The following is a 19,586-nucleotide window of genomic DNA, read 5'->3' as shown; positions in this document are numbered from 1 at the left end:
TTGAACTGTTGACCTCTTGGTTAGCAGCTGTAGCACTTAACCACTGTGCCACCAGGGCTTCCCCTTGTGCTACATTCTGAATAAATTAACAAATATAAAATTCACACTGGAAGCTTAATGATGACATTTTTCTGTTGTCTTCGTATTGAATCCATAAACAAAGATGTCATCAGAAAATTTAGGAGGTAGTAGACCCTAAGACACTAATGCTAGGATTTCCCTCTTTGGAGATGATTCCTCTCTGGAATTCAAAGACATGTACAGTCATTCATGTGAATTACTTAGAGGCCAAATTCAGGTCACCAGAAATAGACTTAATTATTCCTTTGTTAACTGTGGCATTATATTCATTGTACATCGTCCTAATATTTTCCTGAAACTAATTCAAGTGGCCTATGAGCCCTTTGGCAAAACCCAAAGGAGAGAAACAATCAGATTTCTAAAGGAAAATCATACAGAAGAAAACAGTTAAGACATGTTTAACAATGTATATTCACCTATTAAAAATGAAACTTGAAAAGAAGAAAAGAAACTCTTATTTATTTATTTAGCTGAGATGTATTGGGAAAGAAAAAGTTATGTGAATTAACTGAAAACTCAAATAATTCTTTCAGATACCTTCATCACCCCATAAATCACTCAGGAGAACCAACATAGCTTTACCTATGTCTTCTTTTTTGATATACATAGTATTTTGCTAAAGAGAAATGAAAAGCTTTATATCTGATTTTTATTTAAACCTCTAACATGCCCCTAGGACAAAAATTAGTGATAACTTTGTGGAGTTGTGAAGTAAGCGGTGATGGTAGTAATACTGAGTACAGTAGTAAACCCATTGCTGTTGAGGCGATTCCCACTCATGGTGATTGTAGTAGTAGTGCTAGTCTACTCAGAAAACTAAAACGTTGAGCAGGAGGAGGAACAGAAGGATGAGGGAAAAGAGGAGAAATACTTAACATTTAATGAATGCGTATTTTCTGATAGTCATTGTCGTAAATTCTGTACATGTATTACCTAATTTAGTCCCCCCAAATATTGCTAAGTATGTAATTGTGTTATGCTCAATTAGCAGATAAAGAAACAAGGACCTGAGTGGCTAAGTAACTTACCCCAGGCTCCAAACATTCTTCAGTCTTTCCTATTTTCTCAGCTGGTTGTTATACTTGAAATGATATGGCAAAATAATTTACATTGAAGTGAATGACTGTCAACAGTGCTTTCTTCCCTCGGGTAACTTTTAACTCAAAGGAATAAAATTCTAATGATCGCATTTGTGTCAAGGCTTTAGGGAGATAATTCTGTTCAGAGAAGCTTTCCAAGAATCTGTGATTTCACACTCTAGAAGCAGCTGCCCAATTTTAACTATTTATTGGCTGTTAGACGTTGCAAGTGGAGAATAAAACCCCCCCAAAAAACAGCTTTGCATGCTTAATTACCAATATGTCCTGGTTTCTTAACTATTTTAACCTTTTCCCCATATTTCTCTTCACATGTGTGTTCTTTAATATTTGATCATGATGATGATGCTAAAGTGAAAGATTGATATCATATAAATATATATATTGCATTACTTTCACTGCCCAAATCAATGAAATTTTCTTGTGATAAGTTGAAACATTAAATTTAATTAAATTTAATTTTTGTACTTTTTTTATACTCCATCAAATTATATTCAAGTTTTTTGGTAAGCAAAATAAAATTTACTAATAGGCATTATCAATTAATTCTGTTGATAACGAGACCATTTAATTCCTGGTGATAAATCAAAATATCCACAGTTAAAATATTTCATACCCAATAGAATTTAGAGTAGATATTTATATATTTTTTTTTATTTTATTTACATTCACTGATAATCTTTACATTAGGAAAGTGGGCTTAGAAAATGAGGAATTTCAATATTATGTTTACTAAAACTCAATAATTTTTTTCCTTTATTAGATAAATCTGGAAAAAAATAAAACAAACTCTTTCTATATAGAGTTTGTTTTATATATATATATGTCCTAATGGCACAGTGGTTAAGAGCTCAGCTGCTAACAAAATGGTCAGCAGTTTGAATCAGCCAGCCGCTCCTTGGAAATCCTATGGGGCAGTTCTACCTTGTCCTACAGGGTCACTATGAGTCGGAATCAACTGGGTGGCAAAGGGTATATATACATAGAGAGAGAGAGAGAGTTTGTTTTATTTTTACTAAAAGATTATATATATATATATGTTTGCCTAAATGTAAAGAAAGTTTCATGCATTTAGCTTTTGGCAGAGGGTGTTTTAAATATGGTTAAGACTTACTACTGATTTTTCCTGCTTTACATATTGCAGGAAGGGGACAAGGGGCACACTACAATTCAAAAATATAATCGACATAACATCTTTGCTCTCCAATTTATATATATTTTTAAATTTGTTTGAGTTGCAGGATTAAGCTATTGATTTTGACCCTTTCTCTTTTTGATATGTGTGTTTATTGCTATAAATTCTCCAGCATGGGGAACTTGGAGAGTACGGTGAATGTGTGAGTGCACCTAACTTTCTCAAGGCAGGGAGCGCTCATGCCTGGCTCTGCACACGGGTACAACTCATTTATTAGCTCTGTTAGTTGTGTGTGTGTGTTCCTTAGGATTTGCTACAGCAGCACTAGATGATAGGGGTCTTGACTGGGAATGCTGCTTGTTTTTTCTTGATATGACTGTTCTGGGCGGGTTCGGCTGGTAGGGTGCCTATGATCCATAATTCTGCATGCCCACTATTTTTATACAGTCTCTCCTTCTACTTGGCTCTAGATCAGATTCTTTGGCCTTGTCTTTAGTGCTCAAGATTCCAAAATTGCAGTCTATATCGGATTCACTTGTTTTCTCTAATCTACGTTGTAAGGGGGATGCTATCAGGTGTCCAACTACACCACCATCTAGGACCAGCTCCTAGTTTACCTATATTTTTGAAACTCCAAAATGTCATTTAAATGGCTAACAGAACTAAAAATTAACACAATATGTGGTTTAGGTATTTATTGTGAACCTTATATATTTTGATGGAAATGCACATCAGTGTGTTATTCTCTTTCAGTCTCTAAGCGATATTGACCCTGATTTGTGATTTATGTTTTCCCGATACTATTGCGTTCTCCACTGAGTCATTGTTAATGGAATCAGGGGGAAAGATTTTGCCTCTGGCTGTCATCTAAGAAAGACAGCTAAAGCATTCTGTTTACACAGCAGGATTAGAGAAGTCCTTTAAACTCTTTTAAACATTATGAAAGTTCAGGTAGTTGTAAGATGTATCTATCTTTACGGTTATTTTTAAAAACCAAAGCCTAATAAAAAAGGGAGTGAAAAAATTGACTTTTGAGAACTGGCTCTGTCGCCTGCTAGTTGTATAACGTTGGACCCATTATTTAAGATCTCTGTTTCCGACTTAGGAAAATAGGAATTCTGTTACCTTCTCCACAAAAATGCTGTGAGGAGAGAAGGACAGGATACGTGTGAAAACGTTAGGCTTAGTACCTGGCACGTTGCGGTGGATGCTGCAGAGGTATTACTTTCCAAAAAGAAAACACCCCCAAAAGCCTTCACTGTGAATTGTACCAAACTTTTAGAGAAGAATTAATGCTAATCTTTAAAAAAAAAAAACTTCCAAAAAATGGAAGAGGAGAGAAACTTTCCAACCAATTCTATGAGGCCAGTATTTCCCTGCTATCACACCAAGATAAAACACCAGAAGAAAAGAACTGAGACCAATGTTTTGGATGAATATAGATGAAAAAGCCTCAACAGAATACTAGCAAAACAAATCCTGTAACACATAACATCAATTATGTATCATAACCAAGTGGAATTTATCCCAGGAATGCAGGGTTTGTTCACATATGACTATCAATCAATGTAATACATTATATTAATAGAATAAATGATAAAACACACATGACTGCCTCAATAAATGAAGAAAAAGAATTTGACAAAATCTAATAATCTTTCCTGAGGAAGGCACTCGACAAAATTGGAATAAGAAGAAACCTCCTTAATATGATAAAGTGTATCTCCAAAAAAAAAATACCCTCAGCTAACATCATTCTTAATGGGGAAAGACCAAAAGTTTTCCACCTGTATGAGGAAAAGGGCAAGGATGTCCCCTTTCAGTATTTCTCTTCAACATTGTACTGACAGTTCTATCCAGGGCAATTACACAAGGGAAACATAAAGAATGGAATCCAAAAAACTACCTCAATTTGTATATGCCATGATCCTGTGTATAGAAAATCCTAAGGAACACACACACACACACACACAACTAACAGAGCTAATGAATAAGTTTAGCATCAAAATACACGACTTACATACAAAAATCAACTATATTTGTGTACACTAGTGATAAACAGTCTGAAAATTAAATTAAATTAAGTAAGCAACTTGTTTTAAATAATATCAAAAATAATAAAGCACTTGGAAATAAATTTAACAAAAGACTTGCAAGGCTTATACATTGAAAACTACAAAACACCATTGGAAGAAATTACAGAAGATTTAAATAAATGTAAAGACATCTTGTGTTCATGTATTAGAAGACTTAATAGTGGTAAGATGGCTTTACTACCCTTCTTAGTTACCTAGTGCTACTGCAACACAAATATCACAAGTGGGTGGCTTTTAAGAAGAGGAATGTATTTTTTCACAACTCAAGAGGCTAGAAGTCTAAATTCAGGGTGAGGCTCTAGAAAGAGGTCCTTTCTTGCCTGTAGTCAGTCCTATGAGGTCCTTGAGACTCCTTGGCATTCCTTAGCATTTCTTGGTGCCTGTCTTTTCCCTGTTTGTGTCTCTGGGATTATTCTACTTTTTTTATAACTCGGAAACGGTTAGGTTTAGTACACTCTTCTCTGGGATGACTTTATTAACATAATAAAAGAAAAACCTTATTTTCAAATAGAATCAGATTCACAGATACAGGAGCCAGGACTTAAGTAAATATTTGGGGGGACACAATTTAATACATAACACTGCTAAAATTGTTTTACATATCCAACAAAATCCCCATCAATATCCTCGCTGGGTTTTATTGCAGAAATTGATATGCCAATTCTAAAATTCACTTGGAAATCCAAGAGACTTCCAAAAGCCAAAGCAACCCTGAAAGGAGAATAACAAAGGAGGACTCCCTCTTTCTCATTTCAAAATTTACTTCAAAGTTATGGCAACCAGGAATGTGTGGTAATGGCTTAAGTGTACACATACAAATCAATGACATAGAATTGAGAATTTCTAAATAAACCTTGACTTTTGTGATCAACTGATTTTTTGTAATGGTGCCAAGACAATTCAATCAGAAAATAATAGTATTTTCACAAATGGTGGTGGGACAAGTGGCTAGCCACATGTAAAAGAATAAAGTTGAATCCTACAAACGACCACACACAAAAATTAACACAAAATGTAAATGCGAAATAGATAAGTCTCTTAGAAGAACACAGACATAAATCTACATGATCTTGAATTAGGCAATTTTTTTTATTTTACATATGACAACAAAAGTATGAACAACAACAGAAAAAATAGATAAATTTGGCTTCATCAACTCTAAAAGCTTTTGTGCTTCATCAGGGAACATCTAGGTCAATTGGCGTAACATAGTTCATAAAGAAAATGGCCTATGTCCTACTTTGGTGAGTAGTGTCTGGAGTCTTAAAAGCCTGCAAGTAGTTATCTAACATACGTCTACCAGCCCCATCATGTTCAGAGCAAAGGAGAATGAAGAAAACCAAGGACACAAGGAAAATATTACCCCAAAGACTAATGGACAACATGAACCACAACCTCCACCAGCCTGAGCCCAAAACTAAATGGTGCCCTGCTATACCACTAACCTCTCTGACAGAGATCGCATTAGAGAGAGGTCCCAGAGAGAGCAGGAGAAAAATGTAGAATAAAATTTAAACTCAGAAAACAAGACCAGGCTTACTGGTCTGATGGTGACTGGAGAAACCTCCAACACTATTGCCACCAGACACCCTGCCAACTCAGAACTGAAGTCACTCCTAAAGTCCACCTTTCAGCCAAAGATCAGACAAGCTTATAAAACAAACAATAACACAGGTGAGGAATGAGCTCCTTAGTTCAATCAAGTGTATGATACCAAATGGGCAACACCTGACCAAAAGCAAAGTCCAGAAAGAAGGAAAGGGCACAAAAACTGGATGAATGGACACAGGGAACTCGGGGTGGAATGTGAAAGGGGGAGTGTGTTGACACAACGTGGGGATTGCAATTAAAGTCGCAAAACAATTCATGCATAAATTTTTGTATGAGAAACTAATTTGCTCTGTATACTTTCACCTAAAGCACAATAAAATTAAAAAAAAAAAGCTTTTGTGCTTCAAATGATATTATCATATAATGAAAAGACAACATACAGGATGTGAGAAAATATCTGTAAGTCACATATCTGATAAGGGATTTATATTCAGAATGCATAAAAAATACAACTCAATAATAATAAAGAAAATAATAAAATTGGACAAATAATTTTAATAGGTATTTCTCCTATATACAAAAGGACAGTAAACACATGAACAGATGCTCAACATCATTAGTCGCTAAGAAGCTGTGACTCAGTGTGATACCACTTCACACCCATTGAATGGTCATAATAAAATAGAGGGACAACAGAAAGTAATGGTGAATATGTGGAGAAATTAAAACCATTATACTTTGCTGGTGAAAACTTAAAATGTTGCAACCATTTTGTAAAGCAGTATGTCAGTTTCTCAAAAGATGAACTTTGAGTTGACACTGCAATTCCACTCCTAGATACACACCCAAGAGAACTGAAAGATACATACCCGGAGAACATGTCCACACTGAAACTTGCACTTAAACGTTGGTAGCAGTATTTTTCATAAGAGTCAAAAACTGGAAGCAACCCAAATGTCCCTCAACTGATGAATGGGCAAACAAAATCTGGTGTACCCCAAAATAGAATATTATTCAACAGTGAAAATAAAGTTCTGATATGTTCTAACATATGAACCAACCTTGAAAACATTATGCTAAGAGAAAAAAGCCAGAAGAACTAGGTCACACATTATGATTCAGTTAACTTGAAATGCCCAGAATCTAAGGGGACAAAAAGTAGTGTTTGCTATAATGAAGGGAGGGAGAAATTGGGAGTTATTCCTAATGGGTATACAGTTTCTTTCTGGGGTGATAAAAACACATGGGGAATTACCTAGTGGTGATAACTGCAAAACTTTGTACTCTAAACCGCTGAAGGGTATGCTTTAAAAAGGTGGATTTTATGGTATGTTTATGCACTAATTTTAAAAAATTGTTTGAGAGAAAAAGACATGACCATGAAATGGACAAATAGACTTTATTAGAAAAAAGAAAAACAAACAAAAAATAAGATATTAAAAAAAAATATGGCTAGAAACTGATAATCTAGACATAGAAATTTTTTTTCATAGAAGCAGTACAAGTACTCATTTCCTATATCTTAAGCAACCTCAGGCTTTGCAACGAAATCAGCAATGGCACATACAGGTAGTCCCTGAGTTACAATGAACCACACTTACAACTTTCTGTTTTTCATGATGTGCCATGTTGTGGTGCAAAATTTGCTGATGTTATCATCCTCAGAGGGTCACTCGTAGATGTTTATATGTAATGTTTCCAATCCCCAAAGACAAATAAGGGGCACGTTTGTAAAAATACTAATAATAAATGGCAATAATAATGAAAATTAAAAAAAAAAAATGAGGTATTCAACTTAGGGTTAGAATAGACTTGTGACAGACTCTTTGGTAGGGAACCCCATTGTAAGTGTAATTGTATAATTGTAAGTACAATAAAATCATGTGTTTGAAAGATGTTGATTTATGAAACCAATGAGCCTCTAATGACCATTTATTTATTAAAAAAAACAAAAAAACCCGTTGCCGCTGAGTCAGTTTTGACTCACAGCATCCTATAGGACAGAGTGGAACTGCCCCCTAGGGTTTCCAAGGAGTGAGTGGTGAATCTGAAGCAGCTGAGTTCTTAACCACTGCGCCAGTAGTCATGAAATCCCACCAAAAGACTTTCAGCCTTAATTATAACAGGATTTGACACATTTGGGTAATTCTGCATACACTTTTCACATGATCTCATTTCATCCTTTCAACAACTTTTTCAGTTGGGCTCAGACATTTTGTTCTCATTTTATGTGTGGAGAACCTGAAGAACAGAGCACTTAAGAGCACTCAAGAGCCCAATTCAAGAATGAATCATGAATCATTGATGGAGGCCTTGACAGTCTTCTGACCCCCATTCCTAAAATATTTCTAAAACATGTGACTGGGAGAATTCACACAAAGGAGCACCCACATTAAACATTTGACGAAAACAGCTTCCGCTACCAACTTAAAAAAAGTCAAGCCACTGTGCAGTTTCACAGTAGTGAGTGAAATGTTCCTTCAACTTTATTTTTCATGCCATCCGTCTTTGAACGGTCTGAAGAACCTTCGGTCACTCTCAGCTCTGTATTGTGAAACAGAATTTCATATCATCTTGCTACTCTTTAAAAAGACATTTTCACTCTAAATAGTTCACAGAATGGAATATATTACCATGCAGGACACTAATCTCTGTTTACAGAAAATACCAAGACAGATGGGAAAGTAATTATGACTAAAAATAGATCCATCCCTCAAACACATTCCTTAACAGAAGAATTTAAAAATCAACAAGAACACTAAAAACCCCAAGCGAAACCTAGCCCAATGAAGTAACACATTGCCCTGAAGTGACATATTGGATCTTGACAGGAAAATCTGCTTAAGCCTGGCGCCATTTCTAAGCTGGACTTCCAGTAGTTTCTATTATCGGGAGCTTTTTCTGTGCCACCTAGATTTGCTTGGCTGTGCCACCGGCATTTCTGACTGGAACTGAATGAACACAGTGTTTGTTTGAATTCTGCTGACCCCCTGACTGTAACTGGATCAGCTGACATCACTGACTCTGCTGAGCTGTGTGAAGCACCTCTGCAGTGAAGCTCCACCCTGTGAGTCAGAGGTTGGTAATCCCTAGAGACTAACTGGCATTCATGTGCTCGGTATGACTCATGCGGCTGCTATCTGGACACAGTTGCTGGGTGAAATGCCCTATGAAGTGTTTACTTACCAGACTTCCTTTGCTCTACCACCATTGGTTATTTTGATTTGAACTAAAGAACAAATGAGAACAAAATGTGACAAAGAATGTGCCCTTTCTGAGGAAAATTGGGATGTTTGGAGAGTCATATGTAGTTCTCCCGGGCTGGTCTGGGGACTGTTGTTTACAGGGAACATAAAAATCCAGGAAACAAAGAAAGAAGTCACAAATGTGAAAGAGGAAGAATAAAAGCCAGGGTAGTTGGGATAGTGTGAGAGGTGTTGATATAATTATAGCAAAAACATTTATTTCTACCATTCATTAATAGAAAAGTGTTTTAAATGATGCCTAATGGTTTTTTTCAGGCTTTTTCTGAAAAGTTTGTTTGCTTCAAGATTTGACCTTTTGAAGTTTTTCATTATTAAAACTCATGTATGATAAATTAAGGAAACATTTCAATGAAAATAGAATTAAGAGACTTTCTAGAATTTAGCACTTTGTAATTGTAAGATGACGTTTTGTCAAGATCATATATATTTATCAAATATACTGACAATTACAGATAAATACATGTATATTTGAAGACATAATTGTATGTATACATTAATACAGAGAGAGCGATTGAGACTGAATGAGAGGGAAGACAAAGAGAAAGGGCTAGGCTTGCTCCACAGTGACTCAAATATCAACAAGGCTTATAAATATGCTGACTCCTGACACAGACATGCTCTCCAAACCAACTCTATTCTCAAAGCAGTACCAGCTTCACTTTACTTCATCTGTTGGCGTTCAAAGCCATTAAAGCACATTGGCAAACAAAGTGGACAAGGGAGATAATTTATGTGTCAGCCACAAACAGATAAGAAAAATGGAACTGTCTACCTGAAAATGGGATGGCTGGCACGTTTGAAGGGATGGGAGGAAAGTGGACTGCAGGACGGAAAACAACATTAATGGAACAAAAATGTCATAGTTTTGATCATGCTGAGTCTGTGAGCCACAGATCAGAGTTTTTAAAAAAAGGAGGGGGGATAAGCAATTCCCTGGGCTTGGGCTGCAGTCAGTGTCATTTGTTGCTGACAGCGTTCCTGTAAGAACAGCCTGAGGAAGTGTCCTGTGAGAGTGAAGTCATCGTGTGTGTGTGTGTGTGTGTGTGTGTGTGTGTGTGTGTATACACTATCTGGGGAACTGAATTCTGTTCTGTGTTCAACCAAGTCTTCAGATTCCACACATACAGTTCTTCCCAAGTACATGTCAAACTTTAATTCTTTCTGAGCAATTAGAGGAAAAACACATAGATTGGAACAAGCCAGCACTTCTGACTTTTCACAGCGACAGACCCAAATTTTGGCAGTTTACGTCTTCAGTTGCAAAGTCTGCTAATAAACACATTTGCCACAGGAGGGGAGAGTTCTATGGTTATTGGTTCATATGAACATGATAATTATCAGTGCACTGTTGGGTAGACTGTAAGAGGATGGCTACACGTAGGTCTATCTGGTATACACTTTCAGTTAATTCATTGGAAAGGAGATATTGTATTCTTGACTGTTTTGTTCATAAAGCCCTTTGTTTCCTAAGAATAGTATGAGGGAAATATTGTTGTTTTTCATCATGTAAAATGGTTAATTAGCTGTGCTATGACTTTGTTAATAGAGTCATTTATTCACCTTTGCCATACGATATCAAGTGCTTGGTCCCCAGAATGTCATGTACCATGATGTCTGACACATGCCAAGCCAGTCATACTTGCCAACAGAGCTAGTGTACCCACATACCCTGATTCTCAGTAGTCAACCAAGATTCAGAGGGACTGGAGAAAGTGGAACAGAGAAGGAAACTCCCTTTTCTGGAAACTTCAGGCCATTCTCTGGTCTACCTCAGCAAGTAAAAGGAGCCCCCACACTGGCCCTATGACACCAGCCCAAACAATTTTTAATGCAATTTTTTTATTTGACCACATATACAACTTAAGCTATTAAAATTTGCACTTTTACAAATTAAATAATCTTCTGATACTGTCTCCTACAACTCTTGGATCACAAACTTGAGAGAGGAAAAATAAAAGGGTAAGCAATCTTTGATTCCTGTGGTCCCTATGCAGCCTGAAGCCTTTTCTAAACTGGAAAGACCTGGGAGCCTGACAGCCCTGCTCCTCCTTCCTGGCGTCAAGCATTCAAATTCAAAAGACAGAATCTAAGCCAAAAGACAGGAGGAAGGAAGTAATTCCGATTCTTTTAAACTCCAGACAAGAAAAGCTCTGCAGTCCAGCAGCACCTTCTTTAGCTTCTAGGGTTTGCAGTTGTTAAGGAGCAGACAGACTAGTTCTCAGGCTGCAGTGAGGCTGGGCAGTGGCTAATAAGGAAGATGGGGCACACTAGAGGGGACAGGGAAGGGAGAAGGGGAAGAGAAAGCAAAGGAAGAAAGGGAAGGAGAAGAAAAGGAAAATGTGAGGAGGGGGCATGAGGAATTAGGAGAAGGAAAAGGAAAAGAGAAGGAGAGAAGAAAAAGAGGAGAGAGGGAGACATGGGGGTATGGAGAACAGGATAATGAAATCTACAAGATTTAAGGCACACAGTCTTGTAGGGATTCCCTTCACTGATTGGTGCACCCAGCCCCTAGCTGCTGCGAGTGTTGACTGCAATATCTCAGAGTTTCCCTCGTCTACAGGTATACCCCATTTTATTCTGCTTCAGTTTATTATGCTTCCTGGATATTACATTTTTACAAATTGAAAGTTTATGGCAACCTTCCATCGAGCAAGTTTATCAACACCATTTTTCCAATGTCACGTGTACCCTTTGTGTTTTTGTGTCACATTTGGGTAATTCTCGCAGTACTTCAAACTTTTTCATTATTATTCTCTCTGTTATGGTGATCTGTGATCAGAGATCTTTGATGTTACTATGGTAATTGTTTTCGGATGCCATGAATCACGCCCATTTAAGAGGGTGAACTTAATCGATAAACATTGTGTGTGTTCTTAAGGCCATCAGTACTCTGGCCATATTGAATAACAAGGGGCCATGCCTGCCACCTTCTGTAATATAGAGAACTAACTCCCTGCGTTTAAGCTATCCTCTTATTGGTAATATAGGAATTAGCCTCTGCCTTTAGAACATCTCCTTATTTAGGCATACTTCTGGTTCTGACTCAGTTAAAGAAAACAAGAGACTGGGGTCTTCAGTCCAGCCAAAACTGGTCTTGAACCAGTTCAGGTTCACCTGGCATGCTCAGTACTGATGACCCTGTTCCTCAGATGACCTATTGACATCAGAGGCCAAAAACCACACTCCCATCTATACCGAGTCAGAATTCACTCCATGGCAATGGGTTTGGTTTGGTCTACACCCTGGATGTGGGCAAAACACCATCTTTGTGGCCCTCCTTTCAGACTGAACAGGCCGAGAAGACCGGACTGCCCTAGGAACACCTTTTTCCATCAAACCAATCAACAAGCTGGCCCCATCTTGGGGTGTTCCTGAGGACCCCAGAGCTGATTTACTTCACCCGTATAAACCCTGTGGGCTATTGTACTGGGAGACATCTTGGCAACTGGAGTCCCCATGTGCTCCTTTACTTGGCCAACTAAATAAAGCTTCTTCTTTCTCTTTCATCTGCTCTGTGTGTATTCTTAGCCTAGCCAAGCAGACCTGAAAGTATCAGGTTACGTTCTGACTGCCCCACTGACCTCCCCCCCCCCTTTTTGGGCATCCCAATTCCCTGAAACACCACAATATTGAAATTAGGCCAATAATAACCTTATAATGGCCTCTAAGTGTTTAAGTGACAGGAAGAATCACATGTCTCTCACTTCAAATCAAAAACTAGAAATGATTAAGCTTAGTGAGGAAGACATGTCAAAAACCAAGATAGGCTGCAAGCCTTGGTCCAAACAGCCAAGTTGCGAATGCAAAGGAAAAGTTCTTGAAGGAAATTAAAAGTGCTAGTCCAGTGAACACACGAATGATAAGTAAGTGAAACAACCTTATTGCCGGTACGAGGAAGTTTTAGTGGTCTGGATAGAAGATCAAAGCAGCCACAGCATTCCCTTAAGCCAAAGCCTCATCCAGAGCAAAGCCCCAATTTTCTTCAATTCTGTGAGGGCTGAGGAAGGTCAGGAAGCTGTAGAAGAAAAGTTTGAAGCTGGTAGAGGTTGGTTCATGAGGTTTAAGGAAAGAAGCTGTCTCCATAACATAAAAGTACAAGGCGAAGCAGCGAGCGCTGATGTGGAAACTGCAGCAAGTTCTCCCGAAGATCTAGCTGAGATGATTGATGGAGGGGCTGCACTAAACCACAGATGTTCACTGCAGGTGGAACAGCCATATATTGGAAGAAGATGTCCTCTGGGACTTTCAAAGCTAGAAAGGAGAAGTCAATGTCTGGCTTCAAAGCTTCAAAAGACAGGCTGACTCTCTTGTTAGGTGCTAATGTAGCTGGTGACTTTAAATTGAAGCCATTGCTCACTTCTCATTCTGAAAATCCTAGGGTCCTTAAGAATTATCCTAAATCTACTCTGCCTGTGCTCTATAAATGGAACAACAAAGCCTTTTTACAACATGGTTTACTGCATATTTTAAGTTCACTACTGAGACCCACTGCTCAGAAAAAAAGATTCCTTTCAAAATATTACTGCTCTTTGACAACGCACCTGGTCACCCAAGACCTCTGATGGAGAAAGACAAGGAGATCAATTGTTGTTTTCATGCTGTATGCTCAGCAAATAATACGAGAGGCTGGACTATATGAAGAAGAACGGGGCATCAGGGTTGGAGGAAGACTCAGTAACAACCTGTGTTATGCAGATGACACAACCTTGCTTGCTGAAAGTGAAGAGGACGTGAAGCACTTACTAATGAAGATCGAAGACCACAGCCTTCAGTATAGATTGCACCTCAATATAAAGAAAACAAAAATCCTCACAACTAGACCAATGAGCAACATCATGATAAATGGAGAAAAGATTGAAGTTGTCAAGGATTTCATTTTTCTTGGACCCACAATCAACAGCCATGAGTGTAGCAGTCAAGAAATCAAAAGATGCATTGCATTGGGTAAATCTGCTGCAAAGGACCTATCTAAAGTGTTGAAGAGCAAAGACGTCGCCTTGAAGACTAAGGTGCGCCTGACCCAAGCCATGGTATTTTCAATCACATCATATGCTTGTGAAAGATGGGCAATGAATAAGGAAGACCGAAGAAGAATTGATGCCTTTGAATTGTGGTGTTGGTGAAGAATATTGACTGTACCATGGACTGCCAAAAGAACGAACAAATCTGTCTTGGAGGAAGTACAACCAGAATGCTCCTCAGAGGCAAGGATGGCGAGACTGTGTCTTACATACTTTGGACATGTTGCCAGGAGGGATCAGTCCCTGGAGAAGGACATCAAGCTTTGCAAAGAACAGGGTCAGTGGAAAAGAGGAAGACCCTCAACGAAGTGGATTGACACAGTGGCTGCAACAATGAGCTCAACTGTAACAATGATTGTAAGGATGGCTCAGGACTGGGCAGCATTTCGTTCTGTTGTGCATAGGGTCGCTATGAGTCGGAACTGACTTGACAGCACCTAACAACAACAACACAACATCCATTCTGCAGCCCATGGGTCAAGAAGTAATTTCGACTTTCAAGTCTTACTATTTAAGAAATACATTTTGTGAGGCTATAGCTGCCATATATAGTGATTCTTCTGATAAATCTGGGCAAAGTAAATTGAAAACCTTCCCTGGAAAGGATTCACTGTTCTAGATGCTGTTAAGAACGTGCATGATTCATGGGAAGAGGTCAAAATATCAACATTAACAAGAATTTGGAAGAAGTTGATTCCAGCCCTCATGGATGACTTTGAGGGGTTCAAGACTTCAGTGAAGGAATAACTACAGATGTGGTGGAAATAGCAAGAGAACTAGAATTAAAAGTGGAGCCTGAAGATGTGACTGAATTGCTGCAATCTCATGATAAAACTTCAATGGATGGGAAGTTGCTTCTTATGGATGAGAAAAGAACATGGGTTTCTTGAGACAGAATCTACTCCTAGTGAAGGCGCTGTGCACATTGTTGAAATGACAACAAAGGATTTAGACTATGCCATAACATTAGTTGATAAAGCAGCACATTGTTGAAATGACAACAAAGGATTTAGACTATGCCATAACATTAGTTGATAAAGCAGGGTTTGAGAGGATTGACTCCAATTTTGAAAGAAGTCCCACAATGGGTAAAATGCTGTCAAACAGCATCCATGCTACAGAGAAATCCTCCATGAAAGGAAAAGTCAATTGATGCAGCAAGCTTCACTGTTGTCATATTTTAAGAGATTGCCACAGTCACCCCAAGCTTCAGCAACCACCACCCTGATCAGTCAGCAGCCATCAACATCAAGGCAAGACTCTCCACCAGAAAAAAGATTACGACTTGCTAAAGGATCAGATGATGGCTAGCATTTTTCACCAATAAAGTATTTTTTAATTAGCATGTGTACATTGTTTTTTGACACAATGCTATTGCATACTTAATAATCTACAGTATAGTGTAAACATAACTTTTATATGCAATGAGAACATAAAAAATTCTCATTACTCGCTTCATTGCTGCTGTATTTGATTTATCACAGTAATCTGAAACCTAACCAACAGTATCTCCCAGGCATACCTATATAGAGAATTTTCCACAGCCAAACAGGAACCCGTAGCCCATAATGTTGTGCCATTTGTCTTCCCTCAGAGGTAGCTGGTGGCCAATGACTGAGTAGCACAGGGTACAAACCGCTGGCCCCTTTCTGTAAGGTGAGACCAACTCTGGGGTGCAAGCTGGATTCCAGAACTCTCTGAGGGACCAAGCTGAGGCTAATCTCAGGCTAGGCCTACCTTTTTTTTTATCAGCTTTCTTCACCGTCCTGTCCTGCTTCCTTCACTACTCTTTTCTTCAAAGCTGCTGTTGTTGTTAGCTGAAGTCCAGTCAGCCCGATTCGTGGCGACACCATGCAGAACGGAATCAGACCATTGCGTTTGATAAGGTTTTCATTGGCTGATTTTTGGAAGTAGATCGTCAGGACTTTCCTCCTATTCCATCTTAGTCTGGAAGCTTTACTGGAACCTGTTCAGCATCATCGCAACAAGCAAGCCTCCACTGACAGACATGTGGTACCTGTGCTTGAGGTTCATTGGCTGGGAATTGAACCTGGATCTCCCACATGGCAGGTGATAATTCTACCGATGAAACACCACTGCTCTGTTACTTAGAGTCCCCCCCACCCCCGGAAGTCCCTTTTTAGGAATCCCAGGCTTAGGCTCCACTTCTACGGAACCTAACCTAAGACGAAGACACCACTTTTGCTGGCTCCCTTAGGCGCTGCCACACCTCTGTAACTAGTCCCTTCATTGAACTACCTTCAGTAAAACCTTTTCAGAATGGCACCTCAGCCCTGCAGGGACCTTGATTGATCAATGAATTTGTCTGTTTTTATCTTATTTGCAAATTTATTGAGAACCAAGAGTGCCTGATGATGGAGGTTACAAAAACCAACCTCTCTACCAAAGTTATTTTCTAAGTGAAAGTAAATATCCCATCACTTTTACTCAGAAACAAAAGTACTTTCATCTCTTAAAACCTATTCTCCTCAAGGGACACAATAGAAAACTTGGCAGACTAGGGGTTAATTCATAGAGAAAGAGGCATTAAAAAGGGCACTATCATTGTTTAGAGCAAATGTTCACTATTAAGTCCACTGTATACTGGCACAGTTAAGTACCTTTGCAACAACTTCTCAGCTAATACACGTTCAGTAGGCACATTTTCACAGAATTTAACTGGCCAGGAAAAGAAAGGAAGCAGAAATCCATGTATCTTTCTTAATTCTTCCAATTTAATAGCAGTGAGAATTTATTAGCACTTCGAATAGCACTTTCAGGTGGTGGTTCGAATTTCCCCCGAGATTCCTCAGAAGAAAGACCTAGTACTCCTAAAAGATCACAGCTGTTGAAAACCCTATGGAGCAGTTCTTCTCTGCAACTCGTGGGGTCATCATGAATCAGAATGACTGGATGGCTACTGGTACTGGTTTATATGGTGTTTTACTCATTTTATAGCTCTTTCACATCATTTATCTCATTTGATCCTCCATCAGCTCATGAGGTAGAAATAGCATTAATCTGTGACAATATACTTTACTACATGTGCCCTACCTACAAAAGATGTAAAGAGCTTCACACAGTGGCTCCACACATTCTAGAAGGAGAAGACAGATTAAATACTAGACAAATATTACACGACAAAGAATAAATATTTACGTTGGAAAATGAAAAGTTCCTGCTTGTAAGTATCACCACTAGCCTAAATCCAGGATATTTCTAAATCATTTGTCTATGAACTCAGTTTGAAAGGAATTATTCCGGTTTTTAAAACAGATTTTAGAATATGGTAAAACAAACAAAGGTCTATGTTTCAATGTTTTAACAGAGCATAATATCAGAAAAGAACACAGTCACTGAGATATGAATGCTTGGTTATGGTATGCCTCACCAACCAGGATCTACCAGTAGGAAATGTGGTAAAGGTAGGTTTGCTCTTAAACAATTTTTTCTTCTTGTTTTCTTTTCAGTCATGATTTTTTTTTTTTAAGTAAGATTGTTAATAATGGTTATAGGTAAGGCCAGATTGTATTTACCACATCGCCTGCATTTTTCCTTCAAATCAACGCACATAACTAAATTCAATGGGAACTATTGAAAGCATATCTAAGAAAAGAATTTGGCTTCAATGTCTTTCCCTGACTGTACATAAATTGTTTGTGAAACTGCAGATCTGAAGACTTCACCTTTATTAAGCCTAGCTCTGAGGAAATGCTGAATTTAATCCGTAATAATATAAAACTTGGATGTGTCAATTTCTAAACCAAATTTGAACTTCAAATAACTTTTAAATGAGGACAAGATTTTACTAGCAATAAAGCGTAGATGTTAGTCAAAAGTTAAAAATTTTTAAAAAGAAAGCCTGACAAATGCAAAATAACTTGTGAAAGTACGTATATATATACACACACGGTTTTATTAGATGCCTTCAAGTTGGCTTCAGCTTATACCCATTACCCATTACCATAGAGTCAATTCCTACTTATAATGACCCTATAGGACAGAGTAGAACTGCCTCTAAGGAGCGCCTGGTGAATTTAAACTCCCGACTTTTTGATTAGCAGCTGTAGCTCTTAACCACTACACTACCAGGGTTTCCCTTCAACTCATAGGGACTCTATGTATAACAGAAGTAACGTTACCTGGTCTTGAATGATTCTCACAATTGAAGGTGTGTTTGAGCCCATTGTTGCAGACACCGCGTCAATCCATCTCTTTGAGGGTCTTCATATATATACACATAAAATAATCTCTAAAAACTGAAAGAAATCAAGTTTCATATCTATTTATACTCCTAAGTGTGATGTCCATATTTTTTCTGGTTTTATTACATTCGCTGTGATCAAGGTATTCCTTAATTTTAAGTCTTAGTTTCTCTGAATGTAGTCAGAGGGTCTCCAGCCTCAGCTTCTCTGAAGCAACAATCTCCCCCAGAGATCCATGACAACAAAAGGTTGAGACTCTGGGTAGTAATTAAATATGGACAGTAGGGGGCAGAAATGCCCATATTTCTTTTTTATGTTGACAGCTTTGTTTTTTCAGTGGAGTGTGGAAAAAAATCTTTTGGCTTCAGGCACATTTTAGATTCAGAACTTTCAAATAAATATTTCTTGTCTGTTCTCTTACTTTCCTGCCTCAAGACAAAGACTTTTTATCGTTGTAAAGGTAATAAGATTATTGAACAAAATTTGGAAAATATCAAAAATATAACAACAAAACAAAACACAAACAACTCACTCAAATTCTCACCATCAAGGAATAAAATGGTCTGGTAATATTTTGTTTTATTTGCTTATAACCTTTGTGTGTGTGCGAGTATATATAATATATATAATAATATGTATAAAATTATGTTACATATATAATATGCATATAAAACTTTCAAAAATGAAGTTCATTTTGAAGTACACAGTTATGAATTTTTTTCTTTTCTCACTTGAATTATACTTTTTATGAATTTTGGTAGTGAATAGTTCAGCTCATTATAAGATGTACCAGGCTTTAGCACTTAACCAAAGTGCTTAAAAACTGTAATGACTGCAGTCAATGTAAAAGAGGAAGAACTGGGTGTCTCATTTTCTTCCTCAAAATTTGGGTCACAAAGACCCTGGCATGAGTTTGTTACCAACTGACATCCTTCCATAGCCAGTCAACCTTATGCTGTTTTATTGCCAAGATCCTTGATCAATTCACGAATTAACAAGTCTCAGCATATATCTATTGTTTTTTAGTTCTCATTTTACATACACTTTAGTGGCAAATATTTTATGATTTAGAAATTTTCACCTTGAGCTTTTCTAACCTTTTTACAATGTGTTTTTTTTTTTTTTTTGGCAGTA

Source organism: Loxodonta africana, chromosome 4 (assembly GCF_030014295.1).
Source record: "Loxodonta africana isolate mLoxAfr1 chromosome 4, mLoxAfr1.hap2, whole genome shotgun sequence".
NCBI lineage: Eukaryota > Metazoa > Chordata > Mammalia > Proboscidea > Elephantidae > Loxodonta > Loxodonta africana.
The sequence above is the reverse complement of the archived record's forward strand: the minus strand, read 5'-3'. Positions refer to the sequence as shown.